The sequence below is a fragment of the Bufo gargarizans genome, chromosome 3, assembly GCF_014858855.1.
Source record: "Bufo gargarizans isolate SCDJY-AF-19 chromosome 3, ASM1485885v1, whole genome shotgun sequence".
In the NCBI taxonomy this organism is placed as follows: domain Eukaryota; kingdom Metazoa; phylum Chordata; class Amphibia; order Anura; family Bufonidae; genus Bufo; species Bufo gargarizans.
Window position 1 is genome coordinate 29,551,827 of NC_058082.1, and position 13,534 is coordinate 29,565,360.

Sequence of the window (13,534 nt, forward strand, 5' to 3'; positions counted from 1 at the left end):
CAGTTGAGTATGTATGTTACACATTGAAGAATAAGTAGATTAGACATGAAGTCCACAGACTATCAGGGTGTCAGCTCTCTATCAATGAAAGCAGTTGGATTAAAACATGAACTGTGTTTTAATACCATAATGGAGGGGAGACACACAGCTAATGGATTTTTCTGACACGGCACACTCTGGATTCAGAAGCAGGGGTGGGCAGAGTCCACTTTCTCTGAAGCAGTGTGGGAGGAAACAGGAAGAAACAGCCCGGGCTGATAAACAGAGGGTGTAGTAGCTGAGGCTTCACTAACAAGAAAGGTGTAGTGGGCGTGTACTAACTGGCTTGAACTGGAGGCGCACAGAACTCTGGGAACTGTTTTGGTCTAAGCTAATCACTCCCACTACCAGGAACTTCAGGGCTGTAAACAACAGGATTTACTGAAAGCGTGAAGTATGATTGTGGAAGCAAAATTGCTTGGCAGTTACAAGGTTAGAATCCATAGTATATTATATGATCTTTAGATGATGTTTTAAGATTTTCTATGTTACCACAGAACCCCTTTAAATAAGTTAATATCGAAGGAGGAGGTCTCAATGGCAATACTGTCACCGCCAGACAGCTGAGAAGCTCTGACAGACGTTCTTCAGAACCTCCTGCTTGAGGTTCTTTTGATTTGCTTTCGTTTTGTCATCTCGTTAGCCTCTCTCAGCTGTCATATAGTTGCACTGATTGCATCCCTTTAAATCCCTTCCCAAACTGCATCACTTTGCGGTTTATACAACTTCCTGGAGTGTGTACATGCTGGATGCTACAACTGATCCTTCTACAGATAAGTCTGTTCATTGATTTGTGTTTTCCTGTTTGCTTGATCCTAGGTTACCCTGACTCCCTCCGTATTAAGTGTAGGGAGCCGGTGGTCGTGTCCCCTCACTATTATAGGGTGTTCAGGTGTCATACAGTCGAGGCACGAGGGCATGCAATTTTCTATCATAGAGATCTTTGCATGGGCTGAGAAGACAGGGAGAGTTTCAGGGCTTAAATAGGGGTCACCCTTTTGTTCCTTAGCTTCGGATCAAGCCAGTCGGATCCTTCTTTGTAACTTCTTGTTTTCTGTTACACCATCCGTGACATTATAAACCGCCAAAACCGTCTCAAGCATGGATGCGGTTTCACTTTTGACTGAACACATGCAGGGTCTTTCATTGGAGGTAGCAGATCTCCGTAAAACTGTATCTCAGTTTCAGGTGACCGGTTCAGCTTGCGTTCATGGAGTTTGTTCTGAGCCTAAGATCTCGCTCCCGGATACGTTTTCCGGGGGTAGTGAGAATTTTGTTCGTTTTAGAGAGGCTTGCAAACTCCATTTTCGCCTAGTTCCCCATTCCTCTGGTGATGAGGAGCAGAGGGTGGGGATCATCATCTCGCTGCTCAGGGGTAACGCTCAGTCTTGGGCCTTTCCGCTTCCTGTGGGGGCACGGCCCCTCCGTTCAGTGGATGAATTTTTTTTAGCCCTGGGTCAGATATATGATGATCCGGATCGTATTGCTCTGGCTGAGTCTAGACTACGTCTTTTATGCCAGGGTAAACAGTCCGCAGAGATATACTGTTCAGAATTTCGGAGATGGGCAGCTGATACTGGTTGGAATGATGCTGCACTCCGAAGTCAATTTTGCCATGGTCTTTCAGAGGGATTGAAAGATGCATTTGCCTTTCATGAGAGACCTACCTCCTTGGACACTGCCATGTCTCGGGCCGTTCGTATTGACAGGCGTCTTAGAGAGAGAGGAGAGATCACTCCTTCCTGTCATACTCAGTCCAAGGACAGTGCGGCGGTCTCATTCAGTGCGCAGGGGTCTCAGTCTCTGTCAATCCCCTCTGAGCAGGAGCCCATGCAGCTGGGTTTGCTTGCCTCTGACAATAGAAGATTCAGCTCTCAGAGGAGGGTTTGTTTCTGTTGTGGAGGTATAAATCATTTGGCAAATGTTTGTCCCTCTAGGAGATTCAGGCAGTTTTTTGAGAGTAATAAAGAAACAAAAAGAAAAAAATCCTCTAAAAACGTTCCATCTGTTACTATTGGCAAGGTTGATGCGGAAATTGAAGGTTTTCCGTTTGTTTGTAGTTCCCGTTTTGTCCTACCTGCCAGGGTGGCGCTGGAGAGCAAGAACATTTTTTGTGAGATTTTTGTAGATAGTGGAGCAGCTGTCAATCTCATTGATAATCAATTTGCTATAACACATGGTTTCCAGGTATGCACTTTGGGAAAGGATATACCTGTTTTTGCTATTGATTCCGCTCCACTTTCTCAGAAATCATTAAAGGGCATAGTTCACAATATCCGTTTGATTGTGAGTGATGCTCATGTTGAGGAGGTGTCATGTTTCGTCCTAAGCGGGTTGCCTACGCCTCTAGTGTTGGGGCTACCCTGGCTCACTAAACATAACCCCACCATTGATTGGCAAGCGAGGCAAATAAATGGTTGGAGTGACTTTTGCAGAGAGAATTGCCTCTCGACATCTGTTTCAGAGGTTTCTACTAAGACTGTACCATCTTTTCTCTCAGAATTTTCGGATGTGTTTTCTGAGAGTGGAGTTCAGGAGCTGCCCCCTCACAGGGAGTACGATTGCCCTATTAATCTCATCCTAGGCGCCAAGCTGCCTAAATCTCGTTTATACAATCTCTCCCAACCTGAAAGGGTCGCTATGCGTGCTTATATCTCTGAGAGCCTGAGAAAGGGACACATACGACCCTCGAAGTCACCTGTTGCCGCTGTTTTTTTCTTTGTTAAGAAAAAAGATAGTTCTTTAAGACCATGTCTGGATTTCAGGGAGCTGAACAGTATCACAATTCGTGACCCTTATCCGCTTCCAGACCCAGACCTGTTTAACCAGATTGTTGGGGCTAAAGTTTTTTCCAAGTTGGATCTAAGAGGGGCATACAACCTGGTTAAGGTCAGAGAAGGAGACGAATGAAAGACTGCCTTCAATACCCCTGAGGGCCATTTTGAGAATTTGGTTATGCCTTTTGGTTTGATTAATGCTCCAGCCGTCTTTTTTGTGAACAGCATTTTTTATCATTTAATGAGGAAATTTGTAGTAGTGTATCTAGATGACATTTTGATTTTTTCTCCTGATTTCAAAACTCATAAGGACCACCTACGTCAGGTCTTGCTCATCCTGTGGGAGAATAAATTGTACGCTAAACTGGAAAAATGTGTGTTTGCAGTTCCAGAAATTCAATTTCTGGGGTTTCTTCTCTCCGCTTCTGGTTTTCGCATGGACCCCGAGAAGGTCCACGCTGTGCTTGAGTGGGAGCTTCCTGAGAATCAGAAGGCGCTGATGCGTTTTTGGGGTTTTGCCAATTATTACACGAAGTTTATTTTGAATTATTCCTCTGTTGTTCAACCACTCACTGATATGACTAGAAAGGGGGTAGATTTTTCCTCCTAGTCGGTAGAGGCGCGTAAGGCCTTTTCTAGTATCAAGGAGAGTTTTGCTTCCGCTCCCATCTTGGTACAACCTGATATCTCTCTGCCCTTTATAGTTGAGGTGGACGCTTCTGAGGTAGGTGTGGGTGCAGTCTTGTCTCAGGGTCCCTCTCCTGCCAAATGGCGACCGTGTGCCTTTTTCTCGAAGAAACTCTCCTCCGCAGAGAGAAACTACGATGTGGGAGATAGGGAGTTGTTGGCCATCAAGTTAGCTTTTGAGGAATGGCGCCATTGGCTAGAGGGAGCCAGACACCCTATTACCGTGTTTACCGACCATAAGAATCTGGCCTACTTGGAGTCAGCCAAGCGTCTGAACCCGAGACAGGCCAGATGGTCTTTGTTCTTTTCAAGGTTTAACTTTGTTGTCACGTTCCGCCCGGGGTTAAGAATGTGAAGGCGGATGCCCTGTCACGTTGTTTTCCGGGAGGTGGGAATTTTGAAGACCCGGGTCCCATTTTGGCTGAAGGTGTGGTGGTCTCTGCTCTTTATCCTGAATTGGAGGCAGAGGTTCAGGCAGAGGCTCCTGATCTTTGTCCTCCTGGGAGGTTGTTTGTGCCTCTCGCTTTAAGACACAAGGTTTTTGAGGAGCACCAAGATACTGTCCTTGCTGGGCACCCGGGGGGTAGAGCCACAGTGGATCTCATCGCTCGGAGATTCTGGTGGCCGACGCTTCATAAGTCGGTTGAGGGTTTTGTGGCAGCCTGCGAAACCTGCGCTCGTGCCAAAGTCCCTCATTCACGGCCATCAGATCCTCTCCTTCCGTTACCCATTCCTTCCCGTCCTTGGACATATCTGTCCATGGACTTCAAAAAATGTTTGCAAAAATTATGGCAGATAGACTAGCCAATATTCTACCAAGTCTGATTGGTTCATCCCAAGTTGGATTTCTCAAAGGTAGATCAGCTGTATTTAATCTAAGGAAAGTGCTGACGATATTAGACCACACATACCGCAAATCAGCCGACCTTACGAATCCAGCGCTGTTAACTATAGACGCAGAGAAGGCTTTTGACAACGTAAGATGGGACTGGCTGGCGGCAGTGTTGGATAAGATGGGAGTGACGGGGGTATTCAGAATTTTCCTGTTAGCATTGTATGCAGACCCTAGAGCGCAAATAGCATTGCCAGGATTTTTGTCTCGCCCATTCCAGTTATTGAAAGGCACGAGGCAGGGGTGCCCTTTGTCACCGTTGTTGTTTAACATTGCGATGGAACCCCTGACGAGGTATCTAGAGTCTAAGGAGGCCTTTGAAGGAATCACAATAGGGTCCAAAACGATTTATACATCCCTTTTCGCGGATGATATCATTATGAATCCCTCAAGAGACATCACAAAAAATTTTGAAGCACTACATGAGTTTGGATTGTATTCAGGTTTTAAAGTAAATGTAACTAACTGTGAGTTATTATTTTTAAGAGGACACAAGGAGGGGATGTCTGCCTCTCTACAAAAGTCTCCAGTCAAAGTAGCTAAGGATTATATCACATACCTCGGAATAAAAATAGGCAGATCTCCCCATTCCTTATATGCTCTTAATTTCACGCCATTGCTCTGTAAAATTCAACAAGAACTAAACTGATGGAGAAACCTACCACTGTCACTGTTGGAGAAACGCCACTTATTAAAAATGATAAGCTTCCCAAAATTGCTGTTCCCGATGCAAACAATACCAATTCTCATGTGTCATAAAGACATAATGGCACTTAACAGAGCTTTTACAGATTTTATCTGGTCCGCGAAAAGAACTCGTATTAGGTTGAAAACGTTATGGCGCGCACCGAGAGCGGGGGGTACACAATTTCCAGATATAAGACGGTACAACCTGGCAGGGTTTTTTCGCCATTGTAGAGACTGGATAAATCAGACTTCGCACTACTCGAATGTAGCACTAGAAAAGGAGTTAGCCAATGGGTATGAATTGGGAGGACTGTTGCATTCAAAATTAGCGCTGATACACTTAGATTAAAAAAATTCGGTGTTAATCAGGGATACTGTGGTAACTTGGAAAGAAATGAGAAAGATGTATGGTTTATCCTTTTTAGCGTCCAAACATATGACATTATTTGGGCAGAACCAATAAAATGTTTCGGGGCTGGGGGACCAAGGGAATAAATACTCTATAACAAGTTGTGCATGATAAAAACCCAAGATACCGGACCTTTAAAGAGATGCAGGATACATTCAATGTTTCTGGGGGACAAATGCTGCCTTACTTGCAGGTCATGCATTTTTGCAAACACAGACTAAAAGATGTGAAAAAGGAATATGTGTCGAACCAATTTAATAATCTGCTGAAAAGCAAAGAACGTAAAATATCCTTATCTGCGGTGTACAAAGAGGTTAGAGATAGGGAAGATAAGAAAATGGAGTTCAAGTTGTTTCGGAATTAGGAATCGCTCTTAGGTACATCAGATTGGAAGGATAGGATTATAGAGGGCTGGATGAGAGTGAGAAAGGCCGTAACCTGTGAAAAATGGAGGGAGACCCAGTTTAAATTGTTCCATAGAGCCATTTACGCCTTCAATATACCTCAGAATGCTGCTCATCCTAATAGATTGGTGATGTGTCCTAAATGTTAGCAACCAAAAGCTAACCTTGATCATTGTGCTTGGAAGTGTAAAATAACACAGACATATTGGAAAGAGATACTTACATGGATTAAGCAAACATAGAATATTGAATTGGCGTGTGAACCACAAGTAGTACTTTTTCATATATATCAAGATCAAATGAGAGTTCCGAGACTGGTAGATGGGACACTTTTAGTAGCACTGAGATGTTTGCTTAATAAGTGGTTAGAGCCTCAAACCCCGTCTATGACAGAGTTTGTGGGACAGATGAAGCATTTCACACAAGAACACAACGTCGCCACATTTCCTAAACAAATGGAAAACATTTATCAGCAAAAATATGTCAGGGGAAGATATTCAAAGGATCATGAATAACTTTAGGCATACCGAATGGTATCTAACAAGGGATCTACAAGGAACGCTGGGGAACTTAAGAGTACACTAAGTGGGAAAAAAGTGAACCTAAGGTAGGAGAAGGAGGGAAGGTGTAAGGAGGCACATCCAGAGAAGGTTGGGGAGTAAATTGGTGAAAGCATGTTAAATAGCCATTAAAGGGAGTCTGTCACCACATTTGACCATATTAGACAGATCCTATAGCGTTATATGTGCCACCCAGCAGTTAAAAACGGTACCTTTGTTGCATATAACAGAGTCTTCTTTCTGCCAAAAATGAACTTTGAAGATTGTGTAAACGAGCCCTCTCAAGTGCCCAGGGCGGTGTCTCAATCTTCCAAGCCCAAGACCGGACCTCCCTAACGGCTCATAACCCTGCCCTCCTTGTGCCTGTGCCCGCCCGTTTACTCCCCTCCCCTCGCCTTTTCCATTGCGGCTGCGCGGACAAATTCGTAGCCGGCGCATGCGCAGTAGGTATTGCGATGCCCTGCCAGGACCGGGCATCGCATTGCGCATGCGCCAGCTACGAATTTGTCCGCGCAGCCGCAATGGAAAAGGCGAGGGGAGGGGAGTAAACGGGCGGGCACAGGCACAAGGAGGGCAGGGTTATGAGCCGTTAGGGAGGTCCGGTCTTGGGCTCGGAAGATTGAGACACCGCCCTGGGCACTTGAGAGGGCTTGTTTACACAATCTTCAAAGTTCATTTTTGGCAGAAAGAAGACTCGGTTATATGCAACAAAGGTACCGTTTTTAACTGCTGGGTGGCACATATAACGCTATAGGATCTCTCTAATATGGTCAAATGTGGTGACAGACTCCCTTTAATGCGTGTGCTCATCTTTATAGAGATTAAGTGTTAGATGGGTATTGCTGAAACTGTATTTTGATGATGTCCATGTGTAATAGCAACTGTCTCAGAATAATGATTGTGTAATCATTTGTATAACATGCTTTGAAAACGCTAATAAAACGTTATTTAAAAAAAAAGATTAGGGGCGCTGACTGTAGATTGACTAAAATCCCTTGCCACTGGATGGCTAACCCAAACTCTAGCTGGCGAATTAGTGTTCTCATTTTGAACAAAATCTGATAAAAGGGCATATAAACCTGAAACAAATTTCTGATTAGACAACAAATTAGACACAGACTGTACATGTAGTTTCTCACCACTAGATGGAACCTCCTGCCCAGCAACCGAGGACTGAGGGAACTTCAGCTTCCCAGGAAATTCACCCCTGACTTCAGGAAATTTAGCAGGTGCCGGAGTAGAGGATTCTCCCTTGCTGTATCCAGGTAAGCTGTAAATCCATTGTAGTTCAGGGTCTGTGATGGCTGCTTCTTCATGCTGACACGCTGGATTAGCTGTATTCCTGCTCACCCGAACTTGACCCCGAACCCTATTGAAGTCAATGGGGACCCGAGCTTTTGAGCACTAAAATGGCTCTAAAAATGTCATGAAAAGGGCTAGAGGGCTGCAAATGGCATCAATATGTGGTTAAGAGCATGGCAAGTGCTCTGCAAACAAATGTGGCTAGGGAAATGACTTTAAATAACATAAAATACGTAAAAATAAAAAATAATAATCTTGATCTAGGAGGACGAGGTCCATATGGAGTAGGAAGTTGAGGAGGCGGTAGATGTGGTTGTGTATGTGGCGGTGTAGGTGGAAGCGGCGGTGGAGGAGGAGGAGGAGGTAGCCAACAGTGTTTTTTGGTTTTAAATTTTATTTTTATTTTTTTAAATTAGGGTACACTACAAAACATTTGGAAATATAACCTGTGATAACCCCCTCCAGCCGTGCTAAACACACGTTCAGACAATACACTGGATTCAGGGAAGACCAGCACCTCCAAGCCGTAAGGGTCAAGCTCAGGCCATGTGCCCATTTTGGAGACCCAGAAGTTGAAGGGGGCAGACCCATCCGTCAGTTCGTGTAGGCGTGTGCACACATACTGCTCCACCATGTAGCACGTCCCTGTGATGTCCACGATCCAATTCAATATCTTCTCTATCAACATTCAATGTTCTTTTCTGCGTCTACCATGTTGATCACGGTTAACTGCGAATCAGGGTTCCACCCCGGAGAGGGAGCGTGAGAAAGAGAGACCACATCCAAGGGAGATCAATGGATGAAATTTAATTGTGATCGAGCGGATTGACTAAAATCCCTTGCCACTGGATGGCTAACCCAAACTCTAGCTGGCGAATTAGTGTTCTCATTTTGAACAAAATCTGATAAAAGGACATATAAACCTGAAACAAATTTCTGATTAGACAACAAATTAGACAGAGACTGTACATGTAGTTTCTCACCACTAGATGGAACCTCCTGCCCAGAAACCGAGTACTGAGGGAACTTCAGCTTCCCAGGAAATTCACCCCTGACTTCAGGAAATTTAGCAGGTGCCGGAGTAGAGGATTCTCCCTTGCTGTATCCAGGTAAGCTGTAAATCCATTGTAGTTCAGGGTCTGTGATGGCTGCTTCTTCACGCTGACACGCTGGATTAGCTGTACAGGTCCTTCTAAAAAAATTAGCATATTGTGATAAAGTTCATTATTTTCTGTAATGTACTGATAAACATTAGACTTTCATATATTTTAGATTCATTACACACAACTGAAGTAGTTCAAGCCTTTTATTGTTTTAATATTGATGATTTTGGCATACAACTCATGAAAACCCCAAATTCCTATCTAAAAAAATTAGCATATCATGAAAAGGTTCTTTAAACGAGCTATTAACCTAATCATCTGAATCAACTAATTAACTCTAAACACCTGCAAAAGATTCCTGAGGCTTTTAAAAACTCCCAGCCTTGTTCATTACTCAAAACCGCAATCATGGGTAAGACTGCCGACCTGACTGCTGTCCAGAAGGCCATCATTGACACCCTCAAGCAAGAGGGTAAGACACAGAAAGAAATTTCTGAAGGAATAGGCTGTTCCCAGAGTGCTGTATCAAGGCACCTCAGTGGGAAGTCTGTGGGAAGGAAAAAGTGTGGCAGAAAACGCTGCACAACGAGAAGAGGTGACCGGACCCTGAGGAAGATTGTGGAGAAGGACCGATTCCAGACCTTGGGGGACCTGCGGAAGCAGTGGACTGAGTCTGGAGTAGAAACATCCAGAGCCACCGTGTACAGGCGTGTGCAGGAAATGGGCTACAGGTGCCGCATTCCCCAGGTCAAGCCACTTTTGAACCAGAAACAGCGGCAGAAGCGCCTGACCTGGGCTACAGAGAAGCAGCACTGGACTGTTGCTCAGTGGTCCAAAGTACTTTTTTCGGATGAAAGCAAATTTTGCATTGTCATTCAAGGTGCCAGAGTCTGGAGGAAGACTGGGGAGAGGGAAATGCCAAAATGCCCGAAGTCCAGTGTCAAGTCCCCACAGTCAGTGATGGTCTGAGGTGCCATGTCAGCTGCTGGTGTTGGTCCACTGTGTTTTATCAAGGGCAGGGTCAATGCAGCTAGCTATCAGGAGATTTTGGAGCACTTCATGCTTCCATCTGCTGAAAAGCTTTATGGAGATGAAGATTTCATTTTTCAGCACGACCTGGCACCTGCTCACAGTGCCAAAACCACTGGTAAATGGTTTACTGACCATGGTATTACTGTGCTCAATTGGCCTGCCAACTCTCCTGACCTGAACCCCATAGAGAATCTGTGGGATATTGGGAAGAGAAATTTGAGAGACGCAAGACCCAACACTCTGGATGAGCTTAAGACCGCTATCGAAGCATCCTGGGCCTCCATAACACCTCAGCAGTGCCACAGGCTGATTGCCTCCATGCCACGCCGCATTGAAGCAGTCATTTCTGCAAAAGGATTCCCGACCAAGTATTGAGTGCATAACTGAACATCATTATTTGAAGGTTGACTTTTTTTGTATTAAAAACACTTTTCTTTTATTGGTCGGATGAAATATGCTAATTTTTAGAGATAGGAATTTGGGGTTTTCATGAGCTGTATGCCAAAATCATCAATATTAAAACAATAAAAGGCTTGAACTACTTCAGTTGGTGTGTAATGAATCTAAAATATATGAAAGTCTAATGTTTATCAGTACATTACAGAAAATAATGAACTTTATCACAATAAGCTAATTTTTTTTAGAAGGACCTGTATTCCTGCTCACCCGAACTTGACCTAGAACCCCATTGAAGTCAATGGGGACCCGAGCTTTTGAGCACTAAAATGGCTCTAAAAATGTCATGAAAAGGGCTAGAGGGCTGTAAATGGCATCAAAATGTGGTTAAGAGCATGGCAAGTGCTCTGCAAACAAATGTGGCTAGGGAAATTACTTTAAATAACATAAAATACGTAAAAAAAAAAAAAAAAAATCTTGATCTAGGAGGACGAGGTCCATATGGAGTAGGAAGTTGAGGAGGCGGTAGATGTGGTTGTGTATGTGGCGGTGTAGGTGGAAGCGGCAGTGGAGGAGGTAGCCAACAGTGGATTTTGGTTTTAAATTTTATTTTTATTTTTTTAAATTAGGGTACACCACAAAACATTTGGAAATATAACCTGTGATAACCCCCTCCAGCCGTGCTAAACACACGTTCAATACACTGGATTCAGGGAAGGCCAGCACCTCCAAGCCGTAAGGGGCAAGCTCAGGCCATGTGCCCATTTTGGAGACCCAGAAGTTGAAGGGGGCAGACCCATCCGTCAGTTCGTGTAGGCGTGTGCACACATACTGCTCCACCATGTAGCACGTCCCCGTGATGTCCACGATACAATTCGATATCTTCTCTATCAACATTCAATGTTCTTTTCTGCGTCTACCATGTTGATCACGGTTAACTGCGAATCAGGGTTCCACCCCGGAGAGGGAGCGTGAGAAAGAGAGACCACATCCAAGGGAGATCAATGGATGAAATTTAATTGTGATCGAGCGGAAATGTGGGAGAAGCGATTAAAACGGAAAAATTTAAGGAAAGGAGGGGGTGCGTGGCAATTACCCACTCACGGACTCTTAAGATGCCCTGTTATTGGAATGATTAATAAAAAATTATAGGGAATGTCACTGCGGTATTTTGGATTTGGAAACGTTAGCCAGGAGAGGCCCTGCTGCCGCTTTGTTAACTCTAGATAACTTCTGCCTGATCGCACGTCCCTGTGACGTCCACCATCCATATGGATATCTTCTCTATCTATCAACTTTCGATGTTCTTTTCTGATCCTACCATGTTGATCACGGTTATCGGTGAATCAGGTTTCCACGCTGGAGAGGAAGTGTGAGAAAGGGAGACCTCATCCAAGGGAGGTCAATGGCTGCAATATGATCGAGCTGAAATGTGGGATAATTTATTAAAGCGGAAGGATCGAATGAAAGGGCCAATTAAAGACGAAGTTTACAAATTTAATTCACTGTCACCTATGCAGAGCAGGGGTTTTTCATTGCCAAAAATGGGTTAATGTCACCCACCAATGGAACAGATGATTTTTAAAAATTTCGGTCCCTGTCACCTATGCAGGGGTTTATTCACGGCAAAAATTGTAAAATGTCACCCAAGAATGTAACAGAAAAATTTGTGAAATTTATTAACCTGTCTACTAGGTAGAGCAGGGGTATATCACAGCCAAAAATGTGTGAATTTCACCTGAAAATGTAACAGACAAATTGGTGAAATGTTTTTACCTGTCTGCTAGGTACAACAGGGGTATATCACAGCCAAAAATTGGTGAATTTCACCAGAAAATGTAACAGACAAATTTGTGAAATGAGATAAAATAAAAAAAATAAAAACTTGATTTATGAGGTGGAGGTCCATGTGGAGTACGAGTTTGAGGAGGCGGTGGACGTAGCAGTGTAGGTGGAAGCGGCAGTGGAGGAGGACGAGGTAGCCAACACTGGTTTTTGGTTTACATTTTTATATCTTTTTTTTAATTAGGGTACACTCCAAAAGAGTGTGAAATATCCAAAATACAACAATGAGCAATTGCGCTGTAGTATAACAATGGCTGGTTAAGGCCGGTATACAAGTCTATTCTGCATAAGGTATGGACAAGTCCTGTGGGATCCACGCCTGGTTCATTTTAATAAACGTGAGCTTGTCCACATTGGCTGTAGACAGGCGGCTGCGCTTGTCTGTGATGACGCTCCCTGCCGTGCTAAACACATGTTCAGACAATACACTGGCTGCAGGGCAGGCCAACACCTCCAAGGCGTAAAGGGCAAGCTCAGGCCATGTGCCCAATTTGGAGACCCAGAAGTTGAAGTGGGCAGACCCGTCATTCAGTACGTGTAGGCGTGTGCACACATACTGCTCCACCATGTTGCTAAAATGCTGCCTCCTGCTAAGACGTTCCATATCAGCTGGTGGTGCTGGTTGTTGTGGCGTGCTGACATTTCAGCCATGCTAACCCTGCCTTCTGAGGTGCTGGTAGTGCCCCAGCTATGTTGGTGACCTCTTCCTGATCCTCTGCCTTCGCCTTGTGCTTCCACTGAGCCCCCACTGTCAGGTGGGAATGCCAACAGCAGCGCATCTACCAGCGTGCGCTTGTACTCACGCATCTTACGATCACTCTCCAGTGACGGAATTAAGGACTGTACGTTGTCATTGTAACTGGGATCCAGCAGCGTGGCCATCCAGTAATCAACACAAGTTAGAATGTGGGCATCTCAGCGGTCTCATGTGTGCCAGGCTGCCCAGATGCAACGAAAAGCTGTCCTCTGTATCCCCCCAGCCACGCACCAGTGATGGCCATGAGCTGGTCTGGGTGCCACCCTGCTGTGAACATGGTTCCTCCTCCTCATCCTCCAGAACTGTGCCCTGGCTGGACAATTGTGTACCTTGGGTTTGTGGGTGCAGGAACCCACCCTCGGAGCCACTTGTGAATGACTGGCCGGAAACCCTATGAAATAATCCCTCTTCCTCCTCCTGTGCTACATCCTCTTCCATCGTTGCCAGCAGAGTTTTTTTCAAGGAGGCATAGAAGTGGGATAGTAACGCTGAGAACGGCGTTATCGGCACTGGCCATGTTGGTGGAGTACTCGAAACAGTGCAACAAGGAACACAGGTCTCGCATGGAGGCCCAGTCATTGGTGGTGAAGTGGTGCTGTTCCGCAGAGCGACTCACCCGTGCGTGCTGCAACTGAAACTCCAAA

The 13,534-nt window shown here is 44.9% G+C and overlaps 1 protein-coding gene across 3 annotated transcripts in view; it reads left to right on the forward strand.

The window, feature by feature from the left end:
* Nucleotides 1–341: 341 nt before the first annotated feature.
* The window catches only part of PIGW (phosphatidylinositol glycan anchor biosynthesis class W), a 53,198-nt gene continuing 40,005 nt past the window's right edge, over nucleotides 342–13,534 (forward strand). The window contains exons 1-3 of one of the 3 annotated variants that reach the window (XR_006388320.1): nucleotides 342–471; nucleotides 7,601–7,720; nucleotides 8,174–8,227. The gene's annotated coding sequence lies outside the window, so the exon portion shown is untranslated. Of the gene's footprint in view, nucleotides 472–7,600; nucleotides 7,721–8,173; nucleotides 8,228–8,746; nucleotides 8,867–13,534 lie in introns of those variants that run through there. The other 2 variants (XM_044287111.1, XM_044287113.1) reach the window with 2 other exon arrangements.